The sequence below is a fragment of the Oryctolagus cuniculus genome, chromosome 10 (genome assembly GCF_964237555.1).
Source record: "Oryctolagus cuniculus chromosome 10, mOryCun1.1, whole genome shotgun sequence".
Classification (NCBI taxonomy): Eukaryota; Metazoa; Chordata; class Mammalia; order Lagomorpha; family Leporidae; genus Oryctolagus; species Oryctolagus cuniculus.
This window is the reverse complement of record NC_091441.1, coordinates 24,043,060-24,066,609: the sequence shown is the minus strand read 5'-3', so window position 1 is coordinate 24,066,609 and position 23,550 is coordinate 24,043,060. Positions and strand designations below refer to the sequence as shown.

At 42.6% G+C, this 23,550-nt stretch overlaps 1 long non-coding RNA gene across 5 annotated transcripts in view; it reads right to left on the bottom strand.

Annotated features, from left to right (window-relative positions):
* Positions 1-23,550, bottom strand: part of MBD2 (methyl-CpG binding domain protein 2) — a 117,542-nt gene that overhangs the window by 66,478 nt on the left and 27,514 nt on the right. For all 5 annotated transcript variants that reach the window (XR_011379326.1, XR_011379325.1, XR_011379324.1 and 2 more), the window contains one exon: positions 6,307-7,726. This is a non-coding gene — a long non-coding RNA (methyl-CpG binding domain protein 2). The remainder of the gene's footprint in view (positions 1-6,306; positions 7,727-23,550) is intronic.

The following is a 23,550-nucleotide window of genomic DNA, read 5'->3' as shown; positions in this document are numbered from 1 at the left end:
ATAGAGTAGGGTGGAAGAGAATATATCTAAACACATCAATCACTAATACTCCACAGAAAAATGCTATTTCAATTGTTATTTACCACATTTTCCCATTTCTTCCTTCCAGTGTTACATAAAACTGGAAGGTTATCCTTGGTACAATGACTTCATTACCAAATAAGGAGTTGAACTTTACCCTTTGACATCTTCAGGAAGCAAGTATAACAGTAAATAATTTACATTATTTTAGTGGCACAACAAGCTCCATAAAGGGGATTAGGCATGAGGTGCTGCAATATTTAAGACTACAAATAGGAATCCTTATGCCAGGCAGCAGAGCATAGTAAGAGTTCTGGAGCTAAACCATCTGCTTCAGGATTCTAACTCTGCACTTACATGCAGTGCTCTCTGGAGTGTATTACTTAACTTCCCTGTGCTAACTCCCAATTGGCAAAATGAAGATTATTGTACATGTCTCATAGGGATTTAAGGATCCAATATGGGGGGCCGGCGCTGTGGAGTTACAGGTAAAGCCACTGCGTGAACTGCTAGCATCCCATATAGGTACAGGTTCAAGTCCCAGCTGCTCCACTTCCGATCCAGCTCTCTGCTAGCAGGTATGGGAAAGCAGTAGAGGATGGCCTAAGTGCTTGGGCCCCTGCACCAGCGTGGGAGACCCGGAAGAAGCTCCTGGCTTTGGATTGGCGCAGCTCCAGCCATTGCGGCCATCTGGAGAGTAAACTGGCGGATGGAAGACATTCTCTCTCTCTCTCTCTCTCTCTCTCTCTCTCTCTGCCTCTCCTCTCTCTTTCAAATAAAATAAATAAATCTTTAAAAAAGAAAAAGGATCCAATATGATAATTCATGTAACGCATTCAGCAAAATAGTACTAATAGCTGCCAAACTTCTGAGAACTCTGAGACATAAAGCTAAGGTGCACAAGCCCCCATGTTATTCTATACTATATAATCAAAGAAATTCAAATGCCAATCTCTTCCTTGTGTCTTTCCAATACAAGCATCTTTTTTACTCTTTTCATTATACATATCATATTCAAAATCCCAGGGGGAAAGGGGTCTTCTCTCCTTCTACAGTACCCTATGAATGATGAAAACTAGAAACCTGAAAATGCTTAGCCTTAAAAACTATCTTGCCAGTTTTATCCCAACACAGAATCAAAGATAAAAAAAAATAAAGCGAAAACTAAGAAGTCATTTAAGGCTTAGTTTTCCAAAATTTATTGTAATGCCAACTGATGAACATTTTACATCCATGTGTTCAGCACTGTGTCTGCAAAAGAAGGAAGACAGCTAGGTGATACAACCACAGGAAATATGGGAATATGAAAGCACTACATGGGGATATCAGGTTTAACTATACAGGAATAACCAGAGAAAATTACTATGGTGAAGGCCTTAACACAAATATCTAAGAACCTGGAGAAGGTTTTTGTTTTTGTTTGTAAGGCAGGGAGGGGAGGGTGTTTGGCTGAACTCTGACATTCTCCATGATTCAGAACTCATGCCCTCAGGCATTATACTCAAGGTACCACTATCACTCACCACAGGCTCAAAATGAAGTAAAACCTCCAGATGGCTTAACCCCTAAGCTCTGTACTGCCTTCTCTAGAAGCTTCTATCTTATCAATATAACTTATGATGTTACAGACCTCAATTATGTGAGTCCTCCTCAGATGAAGAAGGTGAAATGTTTCAGTCTTTCCGGAGATACCTGCTCCCTATGATTATTCAATTCCCTGTTCCTGTTGTTCCTTTTTCCAGAAGTGATCAGGTACAAATCATAATTTTGATGAGTCAAAAATGTTTATTATTGTTTCTAATATCCAACCAAATGATATTTTATGACAGCAGCTATAATAGTTTACCGTGATTCCCAGATCTTTCACTCAAGTTATAACCAAGAGTCTAGAACCCAACCCAACAAGTTTAAACTTGATCAAAGGGGCATGAGACAGTAGCTAAAGGAGCCTATGAAAAAGAAAATGTGAGCCAGCAAGTATCATGCAAGGAACCCAAGACTAGAGCGTCAGGATTCAAGTAGACTAGTTAGAAAATTATCATTCAAATAAGGAGTTCAAATGATGGCAATGGACTTTTTCAGAAATTATACCAATGGATCCAATACTTTATCAGAACACACCCTTCCAAAACACAGAATTAATGATAATATACGAACTGCCACAACACTATCAGTAATCCTGACAGAAAGCATAATTACATTGCTTAACTGGCAACTAGAGGGCACACCTTCCTACTAAAACTCGGCAGTGTCAGCATGGAGCCAAAACATACGCTACCAAAACCTGAGACTTTCTCAGTGAGCTTAATTTCAGTCCAATTAATAAATATCAGGCACACCCTACGTTCACAGGCAGAGATTTGGTTAATCTCCCCAGGGGCAGGCTAATTCAGAAGTTAGCATTATTAGGCTCTTTGTGAATAACTGGGTGCAGGTGTTCACAATACCAAAGGGAGAATCAATTCTGAATCCACCTGTCAACAGATAAGTGCTCTTTAGTGGGCAACTGTTTTTTTTAAGGGTAGAGTTATATGAGACACTACTATGTAAAACAGTGACACTGTGGGTTGAAAAACAATTTGTCTTCCTTTAAAATAAGTAGATAACAACCATTACTCATCACAGAAAGCTAAAGTCACAAGGCAAAGGAACTACTGTGTCACAACTATCCTACACTACCTAACATGTATCCTAATCTAACGTCTGAGAGAGGAATAAAAACTGGATGCTACAATCCTGCACAGTAACTAACACTTTGTAGGTACTCAATAAGCAAGACAATACTCCTTACAGCTCTAAACTAAAACACACTGGGTACAAATCTGTTCAATGTGTCCTCTCCATTTCAGTTTGCACAAACAAGTAAAAGGCAAATAGGCTGCAGCATTTCATAAAAACTTTCAGTGCACAGATTACTTATACTGGTTTGCAATTTGCCTCTACACAAACTTGCTTAGAAAGTCTGTTTCTAAGTGATCATATCAGTATTTTCTACCATAAAATATCTATTGAGTTTGTATAAAAAAATTTCACACTTAGAGGCCGGCACTGTGGTTTAACGGGTAAAGCCGGCACATGTGACACTATACCATATGAGTGCAGGTTCATATCCCAGCTGCTCTAGCTCCCTGTTAATGGACTGGGAAAAGCAGTAGAAAATGGCCCAAGTGTTTGGGCCCCTGCCACTAATGTGGGAAACCTGGAAAAAGCTCAGGGCTTCAGCCTGGCCCAGCCCTAGCCACTGTAGTCACTCGGGAAGTGAACCAGCAGAAGGGGGGTGGGAGGGTGTGTACGCGCGCGCGCTGTGCGCATTTGTGTGTCCTCTCTCTTGTAGCTCTTTCAAATAAATAAATAAATCTTAAAAAATTTCACATTCAAAACTTTACACAAAACTTAACATTCAATAAACTGTTAAATGATCACAAATCTAAACCTGTTATTAATAGACTTTCTGAAGTAATTTTCCAGCTACTACAAGTAAAGCAAACAAAAAGCTATGCAATAACCTAAAGTTACTGCAAATACGTCAACTGAAAACCTCAAAACCAAATAAACCATATCCCGGGAGAACTGTCACAAGGAGTGAAATTCAAATTTTAAGATGCTCCGCGGCTGGAGCTGTGGCACCGGCATCCCATGTGGGTGCCGGTTCTAGTCCCGGCAGCTCCTCTTCCAATCCCGCTCTCTGCTATGGCCTGGGAAAGCAGTAGAAGATGGCCCAAGCCCTTGGACCCCTGCACCTACGTGGGAGACCAGAAAGAAGCGCCTGGCTCCTGGCTTCGGATCGGCCCAGCTCCAGCCATTGCAGCCATTTGGGGAGTGAACCAGGGGATGGAAGACCTTTCTCTCTGTCTCTCCCTCTCATTGTCTCTAACTCTATCTCTCAAATAAATAAATAAAAATCTTTAAAAAAAAAAAAAAATGTTCCACTGAGAGTGGAGTAGTCACCTATTCCTCAAGGAGTTCAACTCCAGACAGAATATTCTTGTCAAATATCATTGCCTGTAAGGCATCAGCAGACAGCTCACAGAAGGCCATGCAGACTGCCTGCTCAGAACGGAAATAAAAGTTGCTGTGGATGAAACAATCTACAAACGAAAGCTGTGAACAGCCCGTAGGTGAACTTGAGAGAAGCAATTCTATTTTTTTTCTCTTTTTTTTTTTTTTTTTTTTTTTTTTTGACAGGCAGAGTGGACAGTGAGAGAGAGAGACAGAGAGAAAGGTCTTCCTTTGCAGTTGGTTCACCCCTCCAATGGCCGCCGCGGCCGGTGCGCTGCGGCTGGTGCGCCGCGCTGATCTGATGGCAGGAGCCAGGTGCTTCTCCTGGTCTCCCATGGGGTGCAGGGCCCAAGCACTTGGGCCATCCTCCACTGCCTTCCCGGGCCACAGCAGAGAGCTGGCCTGGAAGAGGGGCAACCGGGACAGAATCTGGGGCCCCGACTGGGACTAGAACCCGGTGTGCCGGCACCGCAAGGCGGAGGATTAGCCTAGTGAGCCATGGCGCAGGCAGCAATTCTATTTTTACCACAATAACATACTTAGCATGAAATCGAATATTTAAGGATGAGGAAATACAAAACAATAGAATCTGCTTTCATATTTCTAAGTTTTCCAATTTATTTTTTAAGATTTATTTATTTGAAAGAGTTACAGAGAAGGAGAGAGCGAGCGAGCTTCCATGTGCGGTTCACTCCCCAAATGGCCAAGCAGCCAGGGCTGAGCAAAGCTGAAGTCAGAAGCCAGGAGTTTCACTGGGGTCTCCCACGTGGGTAGCAGAGGTACAAACACTTGGGCCATCTCTTGCTGCTTTCTCCAGCCATTAGCAGGGAGCTAGATTGGAAATGGAGCAGTCCAGATATGAACAGGAACCCATATGGGATGCCCACGACACAGGAAGCGGCTTTACCCATTAAGCCACAACATCAACTCCTTACTTAAGATTTCAAGAGGAGTGGTCTCAGATGAAGTGAAAAATGTCCTAATGCAACACCGCTTCAATTTTTTTTTACTTGAAGAACTGAGATTCATTTACTGAAACTTCTCCATGTATCTGAGCAACCATCAGAAGCAAGTGCACTTTGATATGCTGCACCAACAGCGACACACGCTTGTGTGGATTTATCACTTAGGGAGTGGAGTTTTCTTGTTAAACCTCTGAAATCTATTTAAGAGTACTCCCAATGCGTAAGCACTGCACTGCATGCACATATGAACATTTTCCCAGGGGTAATGCATTATCCTACATGATGACATAAGACAGGAAATCCTTCGTAACACTACTGCAATGGCTAAATGGCTGACGACTGGCTCCAAAACCCAGACACGTTTCCTGAAAAATGCTTCTATCAGTCCACAAGCACAGTCCTCCAAAGCACTGACTACAACATCATTATACTCTCCTCTATAGATGGGATGGCTTCTAAGAAAATTTAGTCAGTTTGTTTGTAATTCCACGGTTACCAGCCACAGACACTTCAGGGAGCTGACTGGGTTATACAGGCTAAGGCCACAAACAGCATGACCAAAGGACTGCAGGATGACATGAAGGCGAAACATCGCGACTCATTTAAACCAGGATTTCTCCACCCCAGCGTCGGTGGTGCACTCCGGGCCAGACCACTCTGCTGGGGCCCGTCCCAAGCATAATACCCGTAGGACCCGAAGCACCACCTCTATCTAGCCTCTACTCACAGGACGCCAGGAACCCCTCCCCAGGTGTGAGAACCAAAAATACCTGCAGACATTGCCAAGTGTTCCCTGGGGGGCGAATGGCGGGTTGGGAGGCTATCAACCAAGTAACAAAGGCTCTGCAACACCAGGGGAGTTACAACAAAACTTGAGGCATTCCAAGCAGCCGCTTCCCGTGAAACTTTCCCGGGGCCCACGAAGCAACCTAACCCTCGCTGCTGCGCAGAGCTAATTCTTCCACATGTGCATGATTAAACACTCCTGCGATGATGAATCTAGGACAGGCCAGGACAGGAGCCAACAGCCACTGGGTTTTATAGTTTCGATGAATTACACCTTCTTTTAACCCTTCCGTGGACAACTCCTCCCGACCGCAAGAACCCTCGCACGGCACACCAAACCACTGTTCCTGACCCCTCTGGCATGGGACGCCGGGGCCGACTCCCACCCGAGGGTTCACACCCCTCACTGCCCGGCCAGCCTGCCCTGCACACACATCCCCCGGGCCCCTCCGGGGACCCCCGGCCCAGGCCAGCTCTTGACCCTTGACCCCGGGCTGACCCCGCCGCCCCCTCCCCCCCCGCCCCAGGGCGGTACCTGAAGTAGTAGACATCGCTCTTGCCGGCACTGAGCCCAGATTTTCGGATCACTTCCTCCTTCTTCCATCCGGGGGGGAGGGCCGGGCAGTCCATCCTCTTCCCGCTCTCCGTGGCCCGGGGTCCCCTGGGCCCCGGCCCCGCGCTCCCCGACGGGAAAGGGACCGGCTCCCGCCGGGGGGCGCCGCCGCCACCGCTGCTGCTGCCGCTGCCGCCGCCGCCGCAGCCGCCGCCGCCGCCGTCGCCGCCAAGGCCGCTGCCGCCACTCGGGGGACGGCCGCGGCCCCGGCCCCGGCCCCGGCCCCGTCCCCGGCCACGGCCCCGGCCCCGGCCACGGCCACAGACGCCGCCGCCCCGGCCCGCCTGCTTCCACCGCCCCCGGCCACGGCCGCCGCCCCGAGCGCCTTCCCTGCGCACGCCGCTCACCGGGGACGGGGCGAGCGCGCTGCCCTGGCCCCCCTGCTCTATGGCGGAGTCGCCGCCAGCGCCGCTGCCGCCCGCTGCGCTCTCCCCCTCCTCCTGCTCCGGGCAGCAGCGGCCTCCCCCCGGGTGCGCGCGCATCCAGCCCCCTCCCCAGCCGGCGCTGCGCTTCTTCCGTAACCGAGCCCTTGGAATCCCGGAGACCCGCCCCGCCCGCAGCGCGGCGCGCGGGGTACGCGCGCAAGCATCATAGAGCGGGCGCGCACAGAGCGGCCCTCCCGCCCGGGGCGTGGCCCCGGCCGCCGCCTCTTAGGTCCTCCAAGCGTTCCGAGCGCCCATCTTGTCTCCGCCTCCTCGGGGACACGCCCTCCCAGGCCGCACCGGCTCCGCCCCCGGCCGCGCCCTTCCGGCCCCCGCCCCCCGGGACGCGCCGAGCCCGGAAGGCCGGTCGGGCTCTGAGTCACTGGGGACCCCGCGCCCCAGCGACGGCGCGTACCGGGTTTACAGCAGGGTTCGTCGCCCGCGCTGCGTGTCGTTACCTGTGTTTACTGCCCAATGAATGAACGACAGACGAGCTGGACCTCGTGTTCTGTTCCCTAACGATCACTGGGATACCCCCTTTCCAGGGCTTCCCGGGGAACTCCGAGAAGGAGGCCGCGGGGCCCTGGGATGATGGATTATAGGTGTTGGCCAGGGCCTGAGCTCAGGGCCTCTGACCGACGGCGCTAGAACTTCCTGAGCGTGGAGACAGGGAAGCAACTTGGAATATGACCTTTAGCCACGTGGGACTTACCTTTAGACTCAAAACCTGAGTCCGTGTAGAATTTACCGAATTTCTCAGGATCATTTCTTAATTTCGATGTTCTTGTCTAACACGAGAATCCATGGCCTTTGACTCGGTAAATACTCTTGTGTTGAAAGTCCAACCTAACAACCACTAGGAATCTGTGAAATGCGTTTGTTTGCAGATTCTTCATTCACACTAAGATTTTAAAGGATAGCTGGAAATAGATGAAGGAAAAACTAATATAAATTTGAGAAGCACGTTTTCTATATGTTATTAAACATTTATGGCTATGTGCTACCAGAATTAAACATGGCATATTACCAAATGGATGTCTGAAAAATATAAAGCTATCAGATTCATGATAATACTAGGCTTCTGAACGCATAGGAGCTAAAAGTTGAGACTGAGTTTAATGTATAGAAAAACTGGTTAATGTTGGTATGATGTAATGGAAAATTATAATTTTACCTTTGCAATACATGCAAACATTGACTCATACACCCAAACTTGTCTGTCTCTGAGCCTGACCTTTTAATGTCCCTGATTTGAGATATACTATGTTACAGCTTCCCACAGGAATTCCATCTAGAAATGTGTCCAGAAAAGAGTTGAAGTCCAAGTCCACTTTCCAGGAGAGAGCTCACTTCTGGAGACATGCACTTAGAAGTCATCTGTCAAAGTGACAGAGACCTCCAAGATGAGCATATATGTTTAATAATAATAAAAGGATCAGGAACTGAAGCTAGGGAATACAAATACTCAAGGCTCAATTGAAGGAACAAAAGTCAGAAAAAATGGGATTAAAATGTGAATGACAAACACTCTGTTAGATGGAGTACCATGATTTTCTCACCTAATGAAAACTGAAAGGTAAATAAATGTAAGAAAAAAATCTTAGGAGAAAAGGCAGTTGAGACAATAGATGGGAAAAGATGTACTTGTGGCAAATTTACCTCTCCAGGATACAAGTCAAATAACATGACTATAAAAAGCATGTTTAGAGGAATAAATTACGAGAACTCAGGGTCATGATTTTGACTTCAACTACTAGATTCCATTCGCTAAATGCCAGTATAGTTTAGCATTCTCTCTGTTCAGAAAAACTTTATTCACGCATTTCAAAGATTTTTGGCCACACATATTTTTCTACTGTGATACCATAGAGCAATGTATAAATATTAATAATAACAGTGGCACTTAAATATTTTCCGCTGAAGGAAGAAAACATTCCTATCAAGGAAATAGAATGAATTTTGGGGACTAGATTGAGACCCTAACAGTATGAAAATACATGCAATACCTAAGAGACAGGCCCCTTGTATTCCCTTAAAATACCGGGCAAGCAATAAACTTTTTCTGCCTCTAGGAAAATGCACTTTATATCACACCTGGGAAAACTATAGCAGCACATTGTTTTTCACAAACAGTAAAGTTGTGACCAAATTTTTCAATTTTATCTCTTATAATGAATAAGGTCTTACTGGCTTATTTTAAGGAAAAAGTGAAAAACAAAAACAAGAGAGGATTATGTATGAAATCTGGTCCATTAAAGGAACAATGGAGATTTAACCACCTCTGATCCCTGCCTCCCAGGTGTAAAGGCAGGTGCTGAAAAACACCAGCTGTCACCCCTATTAGCCTACCCATTGTTCCAGATATTTTCCCTTTATTGTTTACCACATCAATCAGAGGTTAAGCCCTTAAAGAAATGGTAGTTGTCAAAAAAATAACTGTTAATTTCTATTTTTAGTTTGAAAAATAGAACAGATTCAGGAGGAATTGTTACACAGTAATGTCTTTTTTTGAGATTTGCATGTTTCATTGGCAGCTATATAACCTGCATTAGAATCTTTGGGTGTGATAAAATATTCAATAAAAACAGGACATAGGTAATAGAAAATCTTACTTTTTCTACTGCGCATATTTTCATCAAGTGATAACAGTCGCATCAGTTTCCCTCTCTTAGAGTCTAAGCAGTAAGATCAGGTTTATCAAGACACTAAATGGGAGTGATGGCACAGTGAAAAACTTTTTGCAGTTCTAATTAGGAGACTTTATGATTCACTGAGTTGGCCCAACTGCTAATACCCAACAAAAACAAAATACTGCTGGCACCACACGTCAAGGCCAAATGACACTTTCAAGTATGCACAGTATAAATAGATTTTTTAATACTCTTCCACTTGGAATGACTACAGAGAAACCCCATGCTTAATAGTACAAACTAAAAAAAGAAGAGTTAATTATCTGAAAAGCACGCGAAAACAAGAAGTGGCAAATTTGGAACCAAGGAAAATCATTTTAGCGTCTGGTATTCAAAAAGAATTTTTTTTAGGATTAAAGGATAGAAACACACATATTTGATTTAACTGCTTCTAAGTAAAAATCACAGTGTTACTAGTAAAAATAAAATTATCTTTGGCTTGGAGAGCCCTAAAATACAACTTAATATGTTAGCCGATGGTTGTTAGCTTAATTCTGGCTACATCACACCCCATCAGAGAAGGGGCTGTCTCTGCTGCGGCTCACAAGAAGACGAAGAGTGGTAACTAAGTAAATCAGAAAATAGACCTCATCAAGGGAGAGGTCCTTTCCCAACGTGTCACACACATCTCACAATGGCAGAACAAAGACAAGAACCCAACTCTCCTGACACCAAGATGAGAGCTTGGTTGGTTTGATTGCTTCCAACTGCTCTTTCTTCTCGTGTCTTTGTCCGCACACCTGCTGCGACCTTTGATTGGGAAAAATCTCTCCTACCCTTGCCCTCACCCCTCCTAGCACTGTCCCTGGGCCAACTTCTATTAGACACCATATAGCCAATGAGCCTTCTCCCTATTCCTCCACTTTTACACTACTTCGCACCCCCCCCCCAAGGTGTGTATTCTGTGCCAAACTATCACTGGGTTTTCCCCATCCATTATTATACTTTATTAGTTGTTTGCCTTTTGTCCACCACCAGTGCATAAAACTATTCTTCAGGTTCACCCTTGTATCTCCAGTGCCTGTTTGCTGGATTTGCACATGGCAAATGTTCAGTAGGTACTTGATGCATAATTAGAATTGGTACATTTTGTAAGAATTATACTCTCAAAATAATTAGCAGCAAACCTGCTTCTCAAAGGAAGTACATAATCTTATGGATAATACAAAATAAGGTAACAGTTCTTCTAGTCTTAGAAAACGTAGGTTTCCATGCTCCAACAGACATTTAACAACAAATTTGACTTAATTTAAAATTATTTTACAAACATGTAAACTTGAATTTGAACTCTTGCTCAGTTCCTCAAAAATGTTGAGGATCATAGAAGATAGTCCAAAACAACCTCTGTTGAATTATAATATTATCTGCATTTATGTTTCTTCTCAGTTTATAATTTAGATAAATTTGGATAATCTGACTTCTAACATTTTTAAAAATTATATACATAGATTTCAATATATTTATGTAATCTTTTATGGTGTTTTCTCAGTATTTTCTTTTAGGTTTTGCTAATTTTTTAATTTACCATCAATCTGCAGTACTTTCTGCTATCACTTTAAAAACTAATAGGGGCAGGCATTTGGCACAACAGTTAAGATGCCACTTGGGATGGGGCTGGTGTTGTGGCATAGCATGTTTAGTCACTGCCTGCAAGACTGGCATCCCATATCAGAGTGCCAATTCAAGTCCCAACCACTCTGCTTCCATCCAGCTCCCTGTTAATGCACCTGGGAAAGCAACAGAAGATGGCCCAAGTGCTTAGGCTCCTGCCACACACATGAGAGATCCAGATAGAGTTCCTGGCTCCTGACTTTGGCTTAGACAGGCCCCCGCTGTTGCAGCTATTTGGGGAGTGAACCAGTGGTTGAAAGTTTCTCCCTCTCTCTCTCTCTCTCTCTCTCTGTTACTCTGTGTAAGGCCACCACAAAACACATCAAACCCGAGTTAAAGTTTATGGTCAGGTGGGGGAAGCCCGATGGGCTGGGGTGAGAGGGCGAGAGGGTAAGAGAGAGAGGGCATGTGTACAGGAAGCAGGTCCTGTTATACCTTTGCCAGGGGGCCAAGGAAATAGAAGCAGCAAATCCCACTAGGGTGGGGGTGGAGCTGACACCTGTGGTTGGGTCATCTGGTCACCTGGCTTCCAGTAATGGCTAATGGCAGGGACTGGAGCTGAGGATGGTGTCCAGGGCGTAGATTGTGCCACAGATAAGTCTGCACCATTTTACTAACACTCTGTATTTCAAATAAATAAAAATATTTAGGGGAAATAAAAGATGCCATTTAGACACCCACATCCCATTTCAGAGTGCTGATTCAAGTCCTGGCAACTCTGCTTCTCAACCAGCTTCTTGCTAATGTACATCTTGAGAGGCACCAGGTAATGGCTCAAGTAGTTGGGTCCCTGCCACAGACATAACAGACCTGGATTCAGTTTGCCCCATCCCTGGCTCCTTGCATTTGGGGATTAGTCCAACAGATGGAAGACAGTTCTGTGTGTGTCTGTGTGTGTTTTGTGTGTGTGTGTGTTTATGTTGGTATGTGCACCTGCCTTTAAAAGAAAACGAAAACCATTTTTTAAAAGGAAGGTATTACTAAAAAATTGGTAGAGAGCTCATGATTTGGACTAAGGATCCTGTTGTAAAATATTTTCGAACTTTGTATCTCAGTCATTCACCTACTTCAAGACTCCTCAAAATTATTCATAGTTCACTAGATTGCAATTGCTTATCTCCAAGCATCTGTTACCAGTTTCATATAGTCTTCAGCAAATGTGGAAGATTGTCATCTGCAATAGAAGATAAAAGCAACAGGGATCCGCTAACCTCTGTCATCATCAATGGCAGACAGACTGGTTGGCCTAACACAACACCTGTTACCAACCCGTGCCTTCCTTCCCACCTCCAAAACAGAGACTAGAAAATATAAATACATTCCCAGCCTAGCTTAAGTTAAAACAGGAAAGAAGTGACTTTGGTAATGGGAAAGCAGTAAAAAACAAACACAAAGTCAAAAGGCCAATACCCTAGGCAGAGCAGAGCCAGAAGACAGAGTCTGAATGATACTACTGAGCAGAACTGAGTCTTGCAACTATTTATCTCCACAATTCTTGTTATTTGAGAAAATCGACAATTTTGGGAATAAACTCCTGTTGGATTTTTGAATACTTACAGCACAATGCATTCTTTGTAGCAATTCAGTTTCTTTCCTCAAGGAATTGTGTAAATCTTAATGGAATTCAGGCAACTCCCAGGTTTGAGATGCCTGGGTTTAAAAATTACAAAGCGTAAAGAAGGAAGAAGGGTTAAAAGAGAGAGCAAGGGAGAGTGGTTGGTGGGCTTGTCCACTGGCATCAGCTGACCAAAGAGGCCTTTGCTTTCACACCTTGATGACAAGAAAAGCATTTGAAAAGACCACTCTGCCCAGGCCCTAATCTCTGCCAGGCCGACCAGCTTCAAAGATTATGACGCAGTAAATTGTCTTTTTTTTTTTTAATTTATTTGACAGGTAGAGTTATAGACAGAGAGAGACAGAGAGAAAGGTCTTCCTTCCATTGGTTCACTCTCCAGATGGCCACTGCCGGCGCTGTGCCAATCCGAAGCCAGGAGCCAGGTACTTCCTCCTGGTTTCCCATGCGGATGCAGGGCCCAAGCACTTGGGCCATCCTCCACTGCCTTTCCGGGCCACAGCAGGGAGCTGGACTGGAAGAGGAGCAACCGGAACTAGAACCCGGCGCCCATATGGGATGCTGGCGCCACAGGCAGAGGATTAATCAAATGAGCCACGGCACCGGCCCCAGTAAATTGTCTTTTAACTTGATAATTTCATAGCAACTGTCCTCTTCTCTGAGTAGGAGTATGAGGTGTGATCTTTTCCACAACTGAGATACAGATATACTTGATTTACCAATTGTCTTTCACATAATTTTAAATGAAATTTTCATTTCTATCAAAGTGTTTTTATTTTTTAAAAAATCCCTTACTTAAGCATATAATGGACTGTCTGCATAACCCTCTGGAGTCTGAGTCATGCCACCTTCTTTTTTTTTTTTAAAGATTTATTTATTTATTGGAAAATTAGAGTTACACAGAGATAGAAGGAGAGGCAGAGAGAGAGAGAGAGAGAAAGAGAGAAAAAGAGAGGTCTTCCATCTGCTGGTTCACTCCCCAAGTGGCTACAATAGTCAGAGCTGTGCTGATCCAAAGCCAGGAGCCAGGAGCTTCTTCTGGGTCTCCCATGTGGGTGCAGAGGCCCAAGGACTTGGGCCATCTTCCACTGTTTTCCTAGGCCATAGCAGAGAGCTGGATTGGAAGTGGAATAGCTGGGACTTGAACCAGTGCTGATATGGGATGCTGGCACTGCAGGTGGTGGCTTTACCTGCTACGCCACAGCACCGGGCCGTCACCTTATTCATTGCCCATGTTTGATCTAGGTGGTAACAAGCACTGCTACTCTGAATGACATTAATTAATGTCAGAAAAACAGATTCAAATATAATATGTGAATAATGAACTTGTATCAAACAAATTCATTATAACTCCAGGTTATAATGAATGAGTCATAACCATTCAATCAGAGAAAAGTGGGAAAACTTAATCACCTGAAATATGCATTGGTATCCCTAGGCCAAAACCCAAGCTGACTAATGGCAGTTTGAACCTTATTCACTTTGGAATAATTTGGCTTCTGGGGGCTGGCGTTGTAGAATAAAGCTTCCTATTATGAGGCCAGCATCCCATATTGGTGTGCCAGTTTGAGTCTCAGTTTTTCTACTTCCAATATAGCTCCCTGCTAATGAACCTGGGAAGCAGAACATGGCCCAAATATTTGTCCCTTCAAATGTTATGTTTCAAAGTCATACATTAAAGTGTTTTTTTTCTCTTAAAAGTTTAGATGAGTTAACACTAAATTTAGAGTAATTGTATTATAAGATCCGAATGGGCCAATAAGAGAAGGAACGAGATACTGCGGTAATATTTCCATAAAGTGAAATAAGTTTTGATATTTCACTGGGGTATATATTGCAGGGGTTAGAACACAAAGAAAAAAGAAAGTCAGTAATATGATTTCATTAGATCTAGTTCTTGCATGAGCTTGCTTTATCATGAAATAGTTGAGACAAAGGAAAAAACCTCTGAGCGTACTTTGAAGTGTGTCTCTTGTGGTCACCATGAAAATGTCTGATCATTTCTAACCAAAATAATATCATTTTGGAGCACATGCTATTTAATCTTTCAAGATACATCTGAATGGCAGGGTGGGGGAGGGTTTTTGCATGTCCTCTGCTGAGATAATTGGACTACAGAAATAAAGAGCATGAGGATGTTGGATTCTAATATTCCTTTCCCTCATCTGCGCTTTGATGTAAGTCTTGTCTCCATAATCGAAGGGCATATCATATGTCATTTTCATATCCATGGAAGTAGCACAGTGCCCAGGCTGCTTGCTCCTCTTCCTTTAGCTATCATTCTAACATCATCACTGGACTCCTCAGTATAATAGCCCAGCCTCAACTCACTTCCCTGTGTTTGCTCTCACTATCATTGTGATCAAACCGCCACATTCTTGAGTTCTGACTGTGCCTTCTCGCTGTGTCTGCATCAGACAAGGTCATTCCACTGATCACATTTCAAATGCTTCACCAGCAAGACCTGAGCACACTGGTTCTCTCCTACTCTGTTTCTTCCACTCGTTCTGCAAGACAGGTTTTTCTCCCAGAACACAGTTTAACTTTTCAGCACTTATCCCCAAGTCATTTTCTATGCATTTGTGTAGTGTATCATATCGTTTCTTTATTCCTTCAAGACATTCGTAAGATTTTTCCTGCCCAAGTATGCAGACCTTCAGACAGGTTTTCCTTTTTCCACTCTTTACTATGGCCAGCCTAGAATCTCCAGAGGAAAGTCTTTTATATGGAAAAGTATAGCAAAAAACATAGAATAACTTTGAAGGAAACATAGACAACAAAAGGAATTGAAGAAACTTTTTTTTAATTTTTTTTTTTTTTGAAACAGGGTTATGGGGAGAGGAGGAGAGACAGAAGGAGAGATTTCCATTTGCTGGTTTATTCCCAGATGGCCGCAACTGTCGGGGCTACGCCAGGCCAAAGCCGGAAGCCAGGAGCCCCAAGCTTTTTCTGGATGTCTCACATGGGTGCAGGGGCCCAGCCATTTGGGTCGTCTGCTGCTGCTTTTCCCACGCCATTAGCAGGAAGCTAGATTGGAAGTGGAGCAGTTGGGACTTAAACTGGCACCCATATTTCCATATGTGTCGGCGCCACAGGCAGAAGCCTAACCTGCTATGCCACAATGCCAGCCCCTGAAGAAACTTTTAAAAACATGTAATTAAAATCATATTACTCAGCAATTAACAAACTCAGCAGATGCTTCAGGATAAACAAGACAATACTAAAAAGAAACAATCAGGAAACAAGAAAGAGCTCTTGGATATGCAACTATGATTGGATTTTTTAAAAAATCAATTATATATATATATATATAATATATATTTAAAAGGAGGGAGGAGGCGGTGTTCTGGCATAGTGCGTAAAGCTGCTGCCTGCAGTGCCAGCATCCCATATGGGGGCCGGTTTGAGTCCTGGCTGCTCTGCTTCCAATCCAGCTCTCTACTATGGCCTGGGAAAGCAGTAGAAGATGGCCCAAGTCCTAGGGCCCCTGCACGCTCGTGGGAGACCGTGAAGAAGCTCTTGGCTCCTGGCTTCAGATCAACAAAGCTCCAGGCGTTGCAGTCATCAGGGGAGTGAGCTAGTGGATGGAAGATCTCTCTCTCTCTCTGCCTCTGCCTCTAACTCTGGCTTTCAAGTAAATAAATAAATCTTAAATACATTTATAAAAATCAATAGGAATATCAGAAAATTAAGTTAAAAACACAGAAAAAGTTAAATTTGAAACTAGTAGTGCCAATATATAACAAGTAAGAGTTTCAGAAATAAAAAATAAAGAAAAGAGGAATAAATTATCCAAAAAAAAAAAAAAAGGAATTTGCCAGGCTACAAATCTTCAGATGGAAAAGTCCAATAAGATCTCAGCATAATGAAGAAAAACACAGTCTCACCCTCAGATAGTTTCTCAAGATTTCAGAACATCGGAAGAAAGGTCCTAAATCCTCGCAGAAAGACTGGCAGTAAGCGTCACATTGTCGGGGTGGGAATCCAGCCTCGTTAAGACGCCAGTTAAGAAGACTGTACTGTATCAGAGTATCTAGCTTGCATGTCCAGTCCTGGTTTTTCACTCCATACCTGCCTAGGGCTCTTGACTGCAGCTCCCTGCTCACGTAGACCCTGGGAAGCAGCCATGATGGCTCAAGTGATTGGGTCCCTGCCACCCACATGGGAAAGCTGCACTGAGTTCAGAGCTCCTGCTGCTGTAGCTGTTTGAGGAATGAACAAACAGATGAGCTGGTGGGAATGTAAATTAGTGCAGTCACTGTGGAAAACAGTGTGGAGACTTCTTTAAAAACTGGAAATAGACTTACCATATGACCCAGCAATCCCTCCACAGGGTATATACCCAAAAGACTTGAACACAATGTTCAAAGAGATACCTGCACCAACATGTTTATAGCAACACTATTCACATCAGCCACAGGTGTCCATCATCAAATGAAAGGATAAAGAAAATGTGATATATATATATATACACACACACACACACACACACACAATGGAATATTATTTAGCTATAAAAAAGAATGAAATTCTACCATCTGGGCCGGCTCACTAGGCTAATCCTCCGCCTTGTGGCGCCAGCACACCGGGTTCTAGTCCCGGTTGGGGCGCCGGATTCTGTCCCGGATAAAGAAATTATGGGATATGTACTCTTTAGAATACTATACCGCAGTAAGAAACAGTGAAATCTGGTCATTTGCAACAAAATGGAGGAATCTGGAAAACATCATGCTAAGTGAAATAAGCCAGTCCCCAAGGGACAAATATCATATGTTCTCCCTGATTGGTGACAACTAACCGAGCACCAAAAAGGAAATCTGTTGAAGTGAAATAGACACTATGAGAAACAGTGACTTGATCAGCCCTTGCCCTGACTGTTGATGAACAACTTAATACTTTATCCCTTTTAGTATTTTTTTTGTCGTACTTAATACTATTGGTTGAACTCTTTAATTAACACACAATTATTCTTAGGTGTTTAAATTTAACTGAAAAAGTGATCTCTGTTAAATATAAGAGTGGGAATAAGAGAGGGAGGAGATGTACAATTTGGGACATGCTCAATCGGACTTGCCCCAAATGGTGGAGTTAGAAACGTGCCAGGGGATTCCAATACAATCCCATCAAGGTGGCATGTACCAATGCCATCTAACTAGTCCAAGTGATCAGTTTCAGTTCACAATTGATCACACTGATAGGTCTAAGAGTCAAAGGGATCACATAAACAAGACTAGTGTCTGCCAATACTAACCTATAGAATAAAAAAGGGAGAAAACGATCCAACATGGGAAGCGGGATACACAGCAGACTCATAGAACGGCAGATGTCCTAAACAGCCTCAGAATCAGCCCTTAAGGCATTCAGATCTGGCTGAAGAGTCCATGAGAGTATTTTAGGCATGGAAATCCAAGACACTCTGGCAAAAACAAAACAAAACAAAACAAACCCTAAATGAAAGATCCCTGCAAGTGAGAGCCCAGTGGAAACAGCAGGCCATCAAAGCAGGAGGTACCTTTCTCTGAAGGGAGGAGAGAACTTCCACTTTGACTATGACCTTGTCTAAATAAGATTTGAGTTGGCGAACTCAAAAGGCTTCCACAGCCTTGGCAACTCATGACAAGAGCATAGGGTGATTACTGACACCATAAACAAGAGTGTCAATTTGTTAAGTCAACAACAGGAGTCACTGTGCACTTACTCCCCATGTAGGATATCTGTCCTTAATGTGTTGTACAATGTGAATTAATGCTATAACTAGTACTCAAACAGTACTTTACACTTTGTGTTTCTGTGTGGGTTCAAACAGTTGAAATCTTTACATAATATATACTAAACTGATCTTCTATATATAAAGATAATTGAAAATGAATCTTGATACAAATGGAATGGGAGAAGGAGCGGGAGATGGGAGGGTTGTAGGCGGGAGAGAAGTTATGGGGGAGAAAAGCCATTGTAATCCATAAGCTGTACTTTGGAAATGTATATTTATTAAATAAAAGTTAAAAAAACTAATTAAAATTTAAAAAAATACATTTATAAAGAAAAAAAGATTGAAAGATTCACATCTCATTCTCTCTCCCTGTCTCAAATAAACAAATAATTTTTAAAGGCTATCACTGAACTTTTCAACAATACGAAAACAACATGGTGAAGAAATAATCACTTACAATTTTTAAGCTGTTTCAAACAAGAATTCCCAGTAAACATAATTTTCAGACCTGCAAGATCAATCTTTGAAAATGTATGTCCCAAGCACTATTTTCCAGTAAGCTGCAGAAAGTTGCACTCTACAGAAAACAAGAAATGAAAGAGGAATTGAAGAAGATGAGGGATACAGGAAAAGGGATTCCAATACAGGAGAGAGCAACGGACTCCCCACAAGCATGGGAAAAGGAGCTCTTAGCTGGACCACAGGCCCACAGAGCAATATTCCACACTGGAGGAAGAGGACAGAGGCAGCAGGAGGCACATCTTTAGGATAAACACATGAAAGAATCACACTGATGGTTATGCAGAAAATTATATTGAGAAGCTCTTGAGGGTATGGGGAAAATTAGTGAAAATTACAAAGAACATTGAGAAATTTTAAAGAAGTCAGCACAGACTTGAGGGGGAAAAAGAAAGGAAATATAAGCTTAATTGTAGTATTTTGATATTTTGTACCATATATGGGACCATATATGTATTTGAATATATTTTGAAAATTTTATTTGAAAAATTTATTTGAATATATTTTGAAACATATAATTTGAAAAATATGTTTGAAAAATAATTTGAAAACTATCAGGAATATTTGAATGACTCCACTCAAAATTGAGGAGGTGAGCCTACACTAGAAGAGGAAGCTAAAAGAGAGAAAACGTGTTGCCTCTGGTTAGTGGGACTGAGGAATAGAGACCGGGCCAAGTACTGCATATTTTCTTTATTTACTTCTCTGTATTATTTACCTTCTTAAAACATATGCAGGGATTATTTTTGACAAAAACATATACATTTTTACAAATTATAATGTGACTTTCCTTCTGATGTTTGTTACCATTGTTTTCATGAGTGTTGATTACAGGCTAACCCTTGCATGGGACACTTTTCATGCATTCTTATCTAACCATTGCAACACCATGCAAAGTGGCTATTGTTATCTAAGGCTTACAGAAGAGAGCACCACGGCAGTAAGAGGTTAAACTGTTCACCAGAGTTTACCCAACTGGGAAATAATAGAGCTGTAGTTGAGCCTACGTCCATCTGGTTTCAAACCTGGACCCTTTCAATTACAGAGTGGGGAAGGACAGCTTTACCTGTGTTTATATGAGATTTAAAATTAAAAAAAAAAAGTTATCTATTTGAAAGGCAAATACAGAGTGAGAGACAGCTATTCCATCTGCTAGTTCACCTTCCAAATGCTCACAACGGCCAGGCCAGGTGGACCAGGCTGAAGCCAGGTGCTCCACCTGGGTGGCAGGGACCCCAGCACTCCAACTATCACCTTTTATTTCCCAGGTTGTGAACCAGAAGAAAAGCTGGATCAGAAGCAGAGTCAAGCTTCAAACTCAGGCACTCTGCTGTGAGATGCGGGCACCTAACCACTGTGTCAAACACCCACACCTCTATATAATTCTAAATTCTGAACATATTAACTATTGATTTCCTGTGTGTGGACTTTATGTGTGATTGGGTCGGTGTTGCCTGTTCTGCTGTCAATTATGTAGCTTACTATCTTCCTCAGGGTCCTAGTGTTTACCTCTGAAGGATTCTTCATCCTGTTTTACTCTGTAGCTGACTGGAGTTTCAGCGATCGCTCTTAGAGCTAACTCTGAGCTTAAGGAAGTTTTTAGCACTGATCGATGGCCCTGAACTCTTTACAGAATTGAGTTGCGAGTCTGATTGCTTGAGACAGATAAAAGGAACGTGCTAATTCAAGAGTTGTGTCTAGAACATCAGAGTTTCCACGTGTTCAGTGACAAAAGAACAAGTATAACAGTGAAGTCCTGGAGAGAGAACACCACCTGCTTTTGTGGGTGAGAATTGAGCCCTCTTTCCTGTCCCTTACTCATCTCCTCTATCTGTTAATCAGGGGGTAACTAATCCTGTGTAGAAGTTTCATGAGTATAAAAATGAATGGAAAGATTAAATAATGTTCTAAATTTTAATGGAGTTTTTCTTTAAAAGACATATAAGCAGAAATGTTAGCAAATGCCTTGGAACATGCAATTTGCCTGTAGTCATTGCATATAAATCAGACATGTTCTGGAATCTAGTAACAATAAAAAATCAAGATTAGAAATGAAATTTTGTGTGTGTTTAATATTTGTTTATTTATTTGAAAGGCAGAGTTAGAGAGGCAGAGGCAAAGAGAAAGAGAGAAAGGTCTTTCATCTGCTGGTTCACTCCCCAAGTGGCCACAAGGCTGGAGCTTCGCTGATCTGAAGCCAGGAGCCAGGAGCTTCCTCCTGGTCTCCCATGTGGGTACAGGGGCTCCAAGGACTTAGGCCATCTTCTACTGCTTTCCCAGGCCATAGCAGAGAACTGGATCAGAAGTTGAGCAGCTAGGACTCCAACCGGCATCCATTTGGGATGCTGGCACTGCAGGCGGTGGTTTTACCTGCTATGCCACATTGTCAGCCCCATGAATTTGTTTTTTAACAAGTAAATCTAAGTCAAAAAAGAAATGGCTTTCCAATTGTATGTTTTTCATAGTTTACACTAAAATAACATTTATACATCTATGGCATATTTGTTATGAATCCTATAATTTGTAGAATACTATAATTAATTAATCCTGAATAAAAAATAGCACTTGAGGACATATGAGGAAAAAATTTCAAAATAATTCTAGAGAGAAATGGATAATTAGCATATGCATAAAAATGTGAAAATATGAATTTGTGACTGATTTAGCAAAGATTTTCTGCAAAACTTTTTAGTCTATGATTATACAAAGCAGGACCTTAGAGGAGCAGGGATGTGGCCCAGCAGGTTAAGCTGCAACTTAGAAAGCCCTCATCCCGTGTCAGAATGCCTAGAATCAAGTCATGGCCCCCGCAGTGATCCAGCTTCCTGCTAATGTGCAGTAGACCATAGCCAAAGATTGCATTCCTGTTACCCATGTGGGAAACCAAGATGGACGCTCTGGCTCCTGGCTTCAGTCTGGCCCACCTCCAGCTGTTGCAGACCTTTGGAAAGTAAACCATTATATAGAAGAACTCTCTCTTTCTTTTACATAAATAAATAAATAAATAAATAAATAAATAAAACATGCTCCACTCTTTATGAAAAATAAAGGATACTATACTTTTAAAAACCTCATGGAAAATGTGTATTATTAAAAAATGCCTGATTTAAAAAAATTTTTGCACCAAGTAAGCATCTTTTAATTCCACTTTCTGTGTGAACTTTCAAAAGCATGCTTGCTCTTAAACTTCTTATATTGCTTCACTAATTATTGGCACTGTTCTGACTCAGCCTTTTTCCTCCTCAATTTTAATTTGCGTTTTTGCATGTCTGAACACATAAAATTGTGCAAGTGAAAGCACTGTGACTACTCGTGTGCACCGTTGTGAAATCTCAGGCAAAGCATAGGGTTGTCTGCTTTGTGTGTATGAGCATGGAGTAAAAGTTGTCCACTAACAAGTAATGCACAACCTATCGAATTGGGATAGTTTCACGTTAGCTCATTTTAACACTGGGAATTTTGGTGTTTCTTGACTGATTCTTTTGTTAACAGATGAAATGAGTTAGCAGCAAACAATGATTCAAGTTAGAAGCAAACAAACCCTATCAAGCTTCTAGATCACTTTAATTAAAGAATGTACACTTGTCAATAGGAACTGATTTTAGAGAATGCCATTTGAAACTGCTTCTCTGTGTGAGCGTAAAATTTCTCTACAATCCAAACAAGATAAAGAAATTGGATGTTGAAGCTGATTTAATCACTATTCACAAACTCTATTTGGTAAATCTTGTGGTCATCATTCTCTAGTTACTTATCCTTACTGATTATAAGGATTGAAAAGTGAAATTATAAACTGCATATATGATTAAAAACATTATGTTTTTATCTATAGCAAGAGTGGCGATTTAGATGGGTGCTTTAAGTGAGATTGTGTTTGATGAAAGGATCCATTGCTTTAAAAAAATTTGAAAGCCACGAAGGAATTTGAACAATGATACTATTGACAAGCCTGGATCTGCAGCTAGTAAATCTAGGAATTTCATGAGCCTCATCAAGTAATAACCCAATTCAATTCTTCCTTTGATGGGACATACGGAGCTATTTTGTAATTTCACCATATCCAACTAGTCTGATAACAGCACTGTTGACGTCAACTCTTTGAGTTACGGTTTTATTGTACACACTTAAGACCATGTTCTTACCCTCTGACAATGACATGACAACCACTTTGTGTAGCTGATAAAGCCATAAATTAGAGTAAGTAACTCTCCGACTACCAAGGGCTAAATATATGTGTTTTCTCAGACAAGGTCTGGTCCATCAGTTACAGTTTTAGTGAACTGTCATATGCTTAACGTCCATAATGCAATTTCCTAGAGGGAGTAGATTTCACTGTACACGCCTCCTAAGTGACTCTTTAAAAAAAAAAAAAAGGTTTATTTATTTATTAGAAAACCAGTTACAGAGAGGCAGAGGCAGAGAACGAGAGATTTTCCATCTGTTGATTCACTCCCCAAGTGGCCACAAAGGCTGGAGCTGCGCTGATCTGAAGCCAGGAGCCAGGAGCTTCTTCCGGGTCTCCCACGAGGGTGCAGGGGCCCAAGGACTTGGGCCATTTCCATCGGAACTGGAGCAGCCGGGACATGAACCAGCAACCATATGGGATGCTGGCACTGCAGATGGTGACTTTACCTGCTATGC